Source organism: Schistocerca americana, chromosome 3, assembly GCF_021461395.2.
Source record: "Schistocerca americana isolate TAMUIC-IGC-003095 chromosome 3, iqSchAmer2.1, whole genome shotgun sequence".
Taxonomy (NCBI): domain Eukaryota; kingdom Metazoa; phylum Arthropoda; class Insecta; order Orthoptera; family Acrididae; genus Schistocerca; species Schistocerca americana.
Window position 1 is genome coordinate 990,237,531 of NC_060121.1, and position 12,916 is coordinate 990,250,446.

The window sequence follows — 12,916 nt, forward strand, 5'->3', positions numbered from 1 at the left end:
ATCAGGAAAGACTATAGAATTTAATAAAGTCATAAGAAATTTCGATTTTTCCACCATTTGTTAGTAACCTGTATTCTTAATAATACGGGCACTGCAATATCGTATTTATCCCCCAATACCTGATACGCGACTTTCAATTAAAATGTCGTCTTCTGTACGGGAATTACATGAAGTGTGTATGAGTGTAGGTTGTGACGCAGGGACGACGACATTTGGACCTGTCCGTGAGTCGTGCTCGGGTAGTCGACTGGTAAGGCGAGCACTTGCGACAAGCGGGAAACCCAGGTTCGAGTCCCGGTCTGGTACAAATTGTCGCTGCCCTCATTCCCTTGCGTACAGCTGACGGTTGTTCGTATTCGTAACTGCGAATACATTTAACATGTGACAGACAATAAAGGGTCTCTAAAAGGGTTCTGTTTTTTTCCGACTGAGGTACGGAATCCTACAAAGCATGAGGATTTCAGGAAGCAAAGGACTCTCCAGTGCAACTCCATTTGTTTTCACATGAAACTGTCCTAGAGTAAATCGTACGTGGAGTTCAACGCAATTCGAAATATTTCAGTTAACTCAGTGCAAAGTGTGACCATCATCTAAGATTACAGCCCTTGTATGGTCTGTAAAGTATGATCTTGGTTTGCGCAGGGCGGTTTTCTACCGTTTCCTTTGCGGTTGTGGCACGTAATACACTCCTGGAAATTGAAATAAGAACACCGTGAATTCATTGTCCCAGGAAGGGGAAACTTTATTGACACATTCCTGGGGTCAGATACATCACATGATCACACTGACAGATCCACAGGCACGTAGACACAGGCAACAGAGCATGCACAATGTCGGCACTAGTACAGTGTATATCCACCTTTCGCAGCAATGCGGGCTGCTATTCTCCCATGGAGACGATCGTAGAGATGCTGGATGTAGTCCTGTGGAACGGCTTGCCATGCCATTTCCACCTGGCGCCTCAGTTGGGCCAGCGTTCGTGCTGGACGTGCAGACCGCGTGAGACGACGCTTCATCCAGTCCCAAACACGCTCAATGGGGGACAGATCCGGAGATCTTGCTGGCCAGGGTAGTTGACTTACACCTTCTAGAGCACGTTGGGTGGCACGGGATACATGCGGACGTGCATTGTCCTGTTGGAACAGCAAGTTCCCGTGCCGGTCTAGGAATGGTAGAACGATGGGTTCTATGACGGTTTGGATGTACCGTGCACTATTCAGTGTCCCCTCGACGATCACCACTGGTGTACGGCCAGTGTAGGAGATCGCTCCCCACACCATGATGCCGGGTGTTGGCCCTGTGTGCCTCGGTCGTATGCAGTCCTGATTGTGGTGCTCACCTGCACGGCGCCAAACACGCATACGTCCATCACTGGCACCAAGGCAGAAGCGACTCTCATCGCTGAAGACGACACGTCTCCATTCGTCCCTCCATTCACGCCTGTCGCGACACCACTGGAGGCGGGTTGCACGATGTTGGGGCGTGAGCGGAAGACGGCCTAACGGTGTGCGGGACCGTAGCCCAGCTTCATGGAGACGGTTGCGAATGGTCCTCGCCGATACCCCAGGAGCAACAGTGTCCCTAATTTGCTGGGAAGTGGCGGTGCGGTCCCCTACGGCACTGCGTAGGATCCTACGGTCTTGGCGTGCATCCGTGCGTCGCTGCGGTCCGGTCCCAGGTCGACGGGCACGTGCACCTTCCGCCGACCACTCGCGACAACATCGATGTACTGTGGAGACCTCACGCCCCACGTGTTGAGCAATTCGGCGGTACGTCCACCCGGCCTCCCGCATGCCCACTATACGCCCTCGCTCAAAGTCCGTCAACTGCACATACGGTTCACGTCCACGCTGTCGCGGCATGCTACCAGTGTTAGATTAGATTAGATTAGATTTACTTTCATTCCAATTGATCCGTAGTGAGGAGGTCCTCCAGGATGTGGAACATGTCAGAAAAACAACAATACATGACAAATATTTACATCTAAAACAAATAAGCTAATGTACCATTCCACAGGTCCCAAGTGGAATGATCGTCATTTTTTAATGAACACTAAGAGTCATTTTACAAATACTATTGCACTGAATTTAAAATAAAAAAGTTTTTTATTTATTTATAAGGTAAGAAACATGTAATACAACTACTGTAATACTTATTTACAATGAACACATTACTGCACTGAAATGGTGCAGAAGTTAGATTATACTTACACACTTACACACACACAAGCACGCACACACACACACACACACACACACACACACACACACACACACACACACACACAAATTTTCAGTGAACACATTACTGCACTGAAATTGTGCAGAAGTTATGTTGTACTTATATACAAATCAGTTGGTTTTCCTAAGAAATTCATCAATGGAGTAGAAGGAGTTGGCCACCAATAAATCCTTTAGGCTTCTCTTAAACTGAATTTCATTGGTTGTTAAGCTTTTTATGGCTGCTGGCAAGTTATTGAAAATGTGTGTTCCTGAATAATGCACACCTTTTTGTACAAGACTAAGTGACTTTAAATCCTTGTGAAGATTATTCTTATTTCTAGTATTGATTCCATGAATTGAGCTGTTGGTTTGAAAAAGTGATATATTTTTAATGACAAATTTCATTAAGGAATAAATATATTGGGAAGCTGTAGTTAGTATCCCTAGTTCCCTAAACAGGCTTCTGCAGGATGTTCTTGAGTTCACACCGCATATAATTCTTACTGCACGTTTTTGTGCCCGGAAAACTTTAGCTTGGCTTGATGAATTACCCCAGAAAATAATCCCATATGACATTATGGAATGAAAGTAAGCATAGTATGCCAGCTTTTTCATTTTTATATCCCCTATGTCTGACAAAATTCGCATTGCAAACAGAGATTTGTTAAGACGCTTCAGCAGTTCTGTGGTGTGCTCCTCCCAGTTGAATTTATTATCAAGCTGTAATCCCAAGAATTTAACACCGTCCACTTCTTCTATCTTCTTGTCATCATATGTTAGACATATACTCTTGGGACACCCCTTACAAGTTCTGAACTGCATGTAGTGTGTTTTTTCAAAGTTTAGTGACAAAGAATTGGCTAGGAACCAATGATTAATGTCCACAAATATTTTATTGGCTGATCTTTCTAAGACTACACTTGATTTGCTATTTATTTCAATGTTTGTATCATCAGCAAACAAAACAAACTTGGCATCTGGTAATGTTACTGATGACAGGTCATTGATATACACAAGAAAAAGTAAGGGCCCCAAAATGGAACCTTGTGGGACCCCACATGTAATTAGTTCCCAGTTGGATGATGCCTGATAGCTTGATACATGTCTCTTTCCTAATAACACCCTTTGTTTCCTGCCAGAGATATAAGATTTGAACCATTTTGCAGCATTTCCTGTTACACTATAATATTCTAGTTTACTTAAAAGGATATTGTGATTTACACAGTCAAATGCCTTTGACAGATCACAAAATATACCAGTTGCCTGCAATTTTTTGTCTAATGAATTAAGTACATTTTCACTGTAAGTGTAGATAGCCTTCTCAATATCAGAACCTTTTAGAAATCCAAACTGTGACTTTGACAGTATGTTATTTGAGATAAGATGGTTATAAAGACGACTGTACATTACTTTTTCGAAAATTTTTGAGAATGCTGGCAACAGTGAAATTGGACGGAAATTTGATGCTATTTCTTTATCTCCCTTCTTAAACAGTGGCTTAACTTCAGCATATTTCAGCCATTCGGGAAATATTCCACTGATAAACGACTGGTTACACAGATAGCTTAATATGTTCCTTAGCTCAGAATCACATTCTTTAATTAACTTTGTTGATATTTCATCATACCCACTAGATGTTTTTGATTTTAAAGATTTTATGATGGACGTTATTTCTGTTGGGGTAGTGAGGGTCAAATTCATATTATGGAAGTTACTTGAAATGTCTGGTCTAAGGTAATCCATAGCAGCATCTACTGAACCTGACAACCCCATCTTTTCAGTAACAGTAATAAAATGTTTGTTAAAAAGTTCTGCAACACTATACACATCTGTCACCAATGCATCATTTACTCTTAATGCTATTTGTTCCTCTTCATGTCTGGTTCTACCGGTCTCCTCCTTCACTATATCCCATATTGTCTTTATTTTGTTATCTGATATGACTATCTTTTCCTTGTAATATATTTGCTTTGACATCCGCATTACAGTCTTTAATATTTTGCAGTATTTCTTATAATGTGCTATAGCATCAACATTGGAAATGTTTCGGATTGACAGATACAGTTTTCTTTTTGTTTTACAAGATACCCCTATTCCTCGAGTAATCCATGGCTTCTTTGTAGACTTTGCTCTAACCTTGGTAAGTTTTGGGGGAAAGCAGTGTTCAAATAAGGTAAGCACTTTATTAGCAAAAATGTTATATTTTTCATTCATGCCATGAGCACTGTAAACATCAGTCCAGTGAATGTCTCTGAGGAGTGTCCTAAAATAATCAATTTTTGGCTTACTGATTACCCTCTTGAGCTCAGATTTAACAGATTTTATATCCTGTTCAGTATTAACATTTAACAGAAGGAACTGCATGTCATGGTCTGAGAGGCCATTGACTATTGGTTTTGTAATATAATTTTGTTCATTTGACTTTTCTATAAAGATATTATCAATGGCTGTTTGTGAGCAAGTGGTTATCCTAGTGGGGAACTTTACTGTGGGAATTAAGTTGAATGATAGTGTTACTAACTCAAATAGGTTCTTATTGGGAGAGTCTTTAAGGAAATCTACATTGAAATCACCAGCAACCACTATTTCTTTGTTTTTGGTTGTTAAATGGGCCAGTACAGCTTCAAGGTGGTTTACAAACAGATTAAAGTTACCTGCAGGTGCTTGATATACACTTAATATTATGAAAGATTTTTTGTGAAAATCTAATTCTGTTGCACATGCTTCCATATGCTGTTCTAGGCAAAATTTATGAATGTCTATGTTCTTAAATTTATGACCGTTCCTGATGAATGTGGCAACTCCTCCTTTCTCCATTTCTGATCTACAAAAATGAGATGCTAACCTAAACCCTGTAACACTTAAAAGTTCTATAACAGTGGTCACATGATGTTCAGAGAGGCAGATTATGTCAGCTGGGTTTGAAGACTCTAATTCATCTATGCAGATAGTTAATTCATTAATTTTATTTCTCAGTCCTCGAATATTTTGATGCAATAAAGATAGCTGACATTTCACATTGACTGACTTAAAATTGGGTGGAGTTAAAATATCTGCTGACAGTTGAAAATTCTTAACCAATGGCTGTTTATGTTGATGTAATAAGCTGGAATTATGTTTTTTGATTTCTTTCTCAAACTGAAGGTTTGTCTCAGTTCTAACCTCTCTTAAAATTTGTTTTCTTTCTGTCCTCCCTACCCTAAAAAAGGGTCTTTTCTGAATCCTATAACCACTGGTATTTTACCACTCATGACAGTGCCTCCCCCCTTTAACTTTCTTGCTATTTCCCCAGCCAATTTACCCTTCCCCTTCCTGTTGAGGTGAAGGCCATGCCTAGTATAATCCCACCTACTGATAGAATCAACATGAACCACACCAATGTGTGACCCCGCACCCGACATGAGCAGCCGTTCCAGCTCCAAATTAACTCTCTTGACAGAAGAGTTCAAATGAGGTCGGTCATGGCGCCCAAGAGCAGATACAAACTCAACACTGGTATGCCTCGATGCTGATGCAATCTTCGCCAGGTCACACTCTACGCTGTACCCAGGATCTCTGTCAATACTGTTACCTGCCCCACCCACTATAACCACGGTGTCTTCCTTAGTGAAATCTTTGCAAAGTGATCCTAAATCCTCTGTCACCTGCTCCAGACCAGCACTAGGTTTAAAAAAATTGGTGACCTGGTATTCTGATCCTAGTTCATCCTGCAAGAGTTGGCCAACTGCGATGGAGCTCCGTATGCCACGGCAAACTGGCTGACACTGACGGCGGCGGTGCACAAACGCTGCGCAGCTAGCGCCATTCGACGGCCAACACCGCGGTTCCTGGTGTGTCCGCTGTGCCGTGCGTGTGATCATTGCTTGTACAGCCCTCTCGCAGTGTCCGGAGCAAGTATGGTGGGTCTGACACACCGGTGTCAATGTGTTCTTTTTTCCATTTCCAGGAGTGTATATTGGTCAGACCATCAGGACCGTGGAGGACCGGTGAACAGGACATAAGCGTCACGCAAAAAACAGACGAGCAAATCAGCAATTGCAGAACATTGCCTTCTTACCGGTCATCCTATGGAATATAATAACATAGAGATTGTGGGGTGCACTTACAGCTACCGAGATAGTGTTATTAAAGAAGCATTATTAATAGAGACGGAGGTGTTTGGTTAAATTCTGCGTGGAATCCTGCTCTCTCCCTGGTCAAACAACAGAGGGGCAGCTCATCCCTTGGTAATTAATATAATGGTAATTAATATGCACTATCGACAATTTATGATGTTTATCATCATTGGTTATGTGGAGGCGCTACTTGTTTACGATGTTGTCTTTGTGAATATTCAATATAACGGTTCTTGGTCGGCGTAGCCAAACGTACCGACGGTTTAAATTCCTTGCACAGCGTACTCTGGTTGCATTTGTGCCTTGAAATTGACGGCGTTGAAATATCAGCAGTTGTGGATGACCTCACTCGGCTGCACCCCCGTAAGGGTTTGAGTGTATGAAGATAGTATTTTTTCTTTCGGTGAACATGCAGCTCTCTTAGAATGAAATGATAATTAAATCAAGGCCCTAAGCTGTCGACAGGCGTTGATATACCTCGATGTGGACAGCTGAAAACGTGTGCCCCGACCGGGACTCGAACCCGGGATCTCCTGCTTACATGGCAGACGCTCTATCCATCTGAGCCACCGAGGGCACAGAGAATAGTGCGACTGCAGGGATTTATCCCTTGTACGCTCCCCGTGAGACCCACATTCCCAACTTAATGCCCTCACACTACATTGCTCAGATGGATAGAGCGTCTGCCATGTAAGCAGGAGATCCCGGGTTCGAGTCCCGGTCGGGGCACACATTTTCAACATGTCCCCAATGAAGTACATCAACGCCTGTCGACAGCTTAGGGTCTTGATTTAATTGTCATTTCATGGTCTGAATATGACGCTACCGCTGACAGCCGAAATGTCGGCGCGAAAGGTGAACGAACAGGTGTATACTTAAATGTTTCATGGTACTTCCCAATAAGAAAACAGTTAAACCGATGACGTGGCTAGTGTATACTTAAATATTTCATGGTATTTCCCACTAAGACAATAGTTAAACCGATGAGGTGGGCCGGCCGGAGTGGCCGAGCGGTTCTAGGCGCTACAGTCTGGAACCGCGCGACCGCTAAGGTCGCAGTTTCGAATCCTGCCTCGGGCATGGATGTGTGTGATGTCCTTAGGTTAGATAGGTTTAAGTGGTTCTAAGTTCTAGGGGACTGGTGACATCAGATGTTAAGTCGCATAGTGCTCAGAGCCATTTGAACCATTTTGATGAGGTGGCTATTCAATACTGATCAAGACTGTCAGATAGTGGGAGGAGTTGGCGGGCGAGTTCTATCTCGATTCGACCCGAAATGTTTCGAGTCGGTTGTGCTGGTCAGCCTCAGTGCGATTTTCACACGATCCCCCGCCCTCATCTAGGCACTGGTCGTCTAGATAAGCATTTCTACCTCACGCATTACGCAACGGGATTAATACGAGAGAAAGCACGTCAGCATTTTTCGAAGGTGGAGAATATCTTTCCAAATAGATTTCAAGACTCCCACACCCAAAAGAGCCAAACTCTTTAGACAAAACACGCGCGAAAGAACATTCATGCGAAGAAAAAGAAAAAAACGGACAAGCGGGCATAGGTCTCGCGCTCCCAGGTTTCCGTGCCATCTTAATTATGCATAGACTAGGGCCCCCTGAAAATTAATGCCTCCCAATTTTTATGTGAAAATTCTAAAAGCTTTTTAGATGAAACAAACGTTGTTAACATTCTACATCTTTATTTTTCGTGTCTACATATATATTTTGTCTCAACGCAGTCACATTGGGGACGAACACATTTCCCCCAAGGAGACAATAGTTTGTTGACATCGTCACTGTACGATGTTTGACTTTGTTGACGGTCCCACAACCTCACCTCTGCTTGCGCGGCTCCAGCGTCAATGTGCTGTCTTTTACATGGGTGTATCGTGTACGTGGACGAGTCAGTGAACAATAGGTGTGAGTACGCTTGTTCTGTTAATAACACATCGTAAGATTACACGAGGCTACGTGCAGCTTTTCTCTACAACTTCATTCCACGGGCATGTAATTTTATCTTTGGTATTATTAAGGCTTTCTATATTCAAGTGCCCGACAAATAAATCAGTTTGGAGTGTCTTTACAGACGTAATATAAATTGCAAACAGATCGGTGTGCAGCACCTTCATCTTTTACTTTCAGAAATATCTCAGGGTTGTAATGGAATGTCTTTTAACATGAATAATAATTTATACTTTCGTAGTTTCACGTCGGGGAACACTTTCTGATTGGTACGCTTACTATTAACTCGAAGCTGAGCACTTTCTTAACTGTTAGAAAGCTAATCACTTGAACAAAAGATAGCGTGAAGCGGCAACCGTAAGAATGTATTTTGATATCGATACTTCTCTTTGCAAAATTAATGAAATTAATATGATTTTAGCCTGTTTACTCCCGAAATAAATTGTAAACCGTCTCCTTTTGGCTTAGCGCTACGTAATATTGGAGTAATTTAAAAAAGAATCTGCTGTCTTGCAAATGGCGGACAAAATATTAAAAGTAAAAAATTTCCGAAAAATGTACAATTTTTTTATGCATGTAGGGATGCTAGTGCTAATGAAATAAGTGGTTTGACTATCAGTAACAGCGTATGTTTACCAGATATACGTTACAAGATACATACGTCGCCATCCATGTCTTTCTCGTAGGAAGATTCAAACCAGAGTAAAACGATTGTGAAAATTTATTTCTCTTGTTTTCATTGTTCTCAGTCTCTTTACTACAAAACATACATTCAGTCTCATGAAATATCGATGCTGCTTCTCATACACATCACAGTGAGCTAATTAATGTTTTTGCGTACTCTTTTGCACACAGAATAACAGTTCGTTTTATTATGTAAAGATTTCATGTCAACCGTAAATCGACGTTTCTCGTTCCCAGAGGACCAGTACAACCTTATTGCTGTTGATGCAATCATCACCGTACACAGCTTTCATTCTTCTACAGATTTCAATTAGAGGAACGTTTTTTGCAATCATTAACTCGATTACATCACGCTCTTTCTCACGCACCAACATCGTTACGTTACACACCGCCTTGTTACCCGCTACGATTGTTTTATTTAACAGGGTTTCAGAATTTTCATACAAAAACTTCGGAGGCATTACTCTTCAGCATGCCCTCGCACCCTACAGGTTCTGATTTGTATGTTTGCAAGTATCGTTAACAGCTGACGTAAATGGCCATATCTCTTGACTGCATTGACTTTGACTCTTAAATTTTTCACACCGCCAAGAGACCGTAGACCTTAGTATTCATATAAATTTCAATTTGATATTGTATCCTTTCCTGAGAAAAAGGGGTCCTAACAGCAGGACGGACAGACAGACAGACAAATGAACAAGAAATTGATACTCTATTGGTTCCGTTTTTACCGAGTGAGGTACTGACCCGAGAAAAGAAAAAGTCTGCAAATGAGTATGTCGTTTCCTCCATCTCTGTAATTTGTATCATGGAGCTCTCACAAATAATCAACACCTCACTTATAAAGTTTGGATCTCTGGACAGAACAAAATAAAGGGACACATTCTCTAGGACTTCTCCACACACTAAAACGTCACGTCACGTCAGTTTGAAAAGCCTCATCTGCACAATGAGCAAACTGGCGTAGCTGAACGCGTTGAACATTAAAGCAAGCACGAAAACTTTATGGAAATGCGTTCAAACGTGTTAGACAAACGTACTGTAAAGGTACACTCTGACTATAAGAATTAGTCGAAAAAACAAAAACAAAAAAGGAGTGAAAAAAGGCATTAAAAGAGCTGAGTTATCACTAAATACGATGAATAGTTGTCAGATTGTGGGAGTATACGTCGAGTTAGCGGCCAAATGTCGTTATGTGCGAGGGAAACCAACAAGTGATTTTTAGGAAAGCTGTAAAAATTGTAAATTAATCAGTCCTTGTCGTCAATATTTTCTAGCAAGTTGTCAATAATGCACAGCAGACAAGTATGGAAAAGAAAATGTAAATAAAACTCTTGTGACAATTTATAATGCGTAAAATTTGTTTAATAAACTTGATTTACGACGAATATATGGTATTCAAAATTCGGAAATACTTGCAATTTTACATCAATGATATGTGATTTACAGATATCATTTACAGTATTATTATCTTCAATTGAAAATAACTAACGGGTAATTCTCACTGGTAGTGTGGCTACAGGATCCCGTAGCATCTTGTAATGGTACTTGAATTGCGTAACCATTACGGCATCTCAACTCAACCTCTCGATACCAGCAATTACTCTACTGTGTTTCTGTAAGGTAGTTAAAATGTTTCTGAGACAACATTCAGATTTGATTTCATTAATGTAGAGATACTTTAATACATCGATATGTTTATGTTGCAATGATATTTTTCTTATGTGTATTCTTTCTTTTGTAACTATGATCTTTGACGTACTTGTAACACTTGATTTTTGGGCGCGCAAGCAGTTAGTTAGAGAGTTGGATCTTGAGAAGGTCAAGTCTTGGACGTTATGTTGGAAAGACGCATATTGTAGTCAGCTTATAAAATGTGAACTTTAACAGTGAGGAAGATGTTTTCAAGTATGTTTTGTATTGTGAAGTGATGTTTTGTGTGTTACGTGATATTGCAACAAAAGCAATAAAAAGGAAGTGTAACTTAAAATCGGAGTGCTGATTATTTTTTTGCAACACCATGTGCTAACTTTGAAAGGTTTAATCTTCAAGAACGATTTGTGAAGCGCATCTACAAAACTTTTGAATATAGCAGAAGAAAACCTAGGCCTCTTTGCATCCGAGCTTGGAATCATCACCACCTAGATTTTCGACGATTGAGCCACGATTTTACGAGACCAGCGTGGGAAACACGAAAAGATGAGTGCCTAGTTTATTCATTATTACATGAAATGACTTTATTAACTGTGCTCTAATGGCACCTGCCACATAATAACTTTGTTGTTGCCCGAAAATGCAATATTTAGCCCGTGAGCAACAGCACAATCATTATCAAATTTTGACCTTTCTTGTGGTAGGGTTGTTAGAACCTGCTACACTTGTGCCGAGTAGGTAAACCGCCTGAGGATAGTTGGCTTCGTAGCAGTTAGTTAGTTACGTGTTCCATTGATCAATAGCACGGAAAACCGCTATGATGTGGAACGAGTCAAATGCACAACAAATGCGCATAGGAAACAAGTTTTTTCTTCTTTTTTCTTTTTTTTGTTTGTTTACGTTATAATGTCATACCTAAACATTTCTATTATCTATCCCATTCTCTTAAATGGCACAAAATGCATATATTATATCTCCAGATTTATTTACTCATATTCAAGAATTCATCTATGGTGTAGAAGGAATTGTTATCAAGGAGGTATGATTTCAATTTGTTTTTGAAACTATTACTGCTGTCTGTCAGACATTTTATTTCATCTGGTAATTCATCAAAAAGTTTTATAGCAGCATATTTTACCCCCTTTCTGTGCCAAAGATAGGTTAAGTAAAGGGCAGTGTAGAGTAGTGCAGAACCCTTGTGGACCCATATTCGACTTGTCTCCGTCCTCTGCTCCAAATATTTCTACATATCTTTCTCTGTGAGGTTGCACGAGACCTGTGTCGTTCTTGTCTTCAGCCGGAGTGTGAAAGCGCGTCCGTAATAAACGTCTCGTCAACCCCACTGTCATTATCGATTATTATGAAGCTTCTGACGTGCCGACACAGACGCAGTTCAAGGTTGAAAAACAACAGGACACTAATTGCCTACGACAAGTACGCCAGCAGTGATATTTATTTTTTTGTCACAGTATGAGTCTGACATCTCTTTACTCACACTAGTTTTGTTCTTCTTAGGTTTTCTTCTTCCTTGGTATTCAAGAGCAGCTATTTTCAACTAACATCTCAATCGTAATTATGCTCTGCGATAATTGTTGTAGACGCTCCTCCAATGCAATAAGATATCTCGGTCTCGGCCATTATTACGATCATGAACTTATAACTGCTGTTCATGAGCGTTCTTGATACAAGCTGTGAGCCATGGCCGGGTCGCGTTTATCCCATTTATTGAAACTTCCTGGCAGATTAAAACTGTGTGCCCGACCGAGACTCGAACTCGGGACCTTTGCCTTTCGCGGGCAAGTGCTCTACCATCTGAGCTACCGAAGCACGAATCACGCCCGGTACTCACAGCTTTACTTCTGCCAGTATCTCGTCTCCTACTTTCCAAACTTGTTCTGCAAGGTTCGCAGGAGAGCTTCTGTAAAGTTTGGAAGGTAGGAGACGAGATACTGGCAGAAGTAAAGCTGGGAGTTCAAGGCGTGATTCGTGCTTCGGTAGCTCAGTTGGTAGAGCACTTGCCCGCGAAAGGCAAAGGTCCCGAGTTCGAGTCTCGGTCGGGCAGACAGTTTCAATCTGCCAGGAAGTTTCATATCAGCGCACACTCCGCTGCAGAGTGAAAATCTCATTCTATCCCATTTGTTGTTTGTCATCTTGAATTACGGTACTGCCGCCTCGTTTTCTTATTCCATTTACTGGCGTCACTAACTTCCTGCCTTACTTTCCCGTGAGCGGCAGCAGCAGCGTGTACCGATAAGTGCACTGTTGTACCATCCCTGGAGCGACCTTG

General features: G+C 41.3%; 2 non-coding genes across 2 annotated transcripts; one reads left to right on the forward strand and one right to left on the reverse strand.

Moving 5' to 3' along the window:
- Positions 1-6,839: 6,839 nt before the first annotated feature.
- Positions 6,840-6,914, reverse strand: Trnat-ugu. The gene has a single exon. It is a non-coding gene; the product is annotated as a tRNA-Thr (tRNA).
- Positions 6,915-12,616: 5,702 nt separating this feature from the next.
- On the forward strand, positions 12,617-12,691 carry Trnas-cga. The gene has a single exon. It is a non-coding gene; the product is annotated as a tRNA-Ser (tRNA).
- Positions 12,692-12,916: the final 225 nt, after the last annotated feature.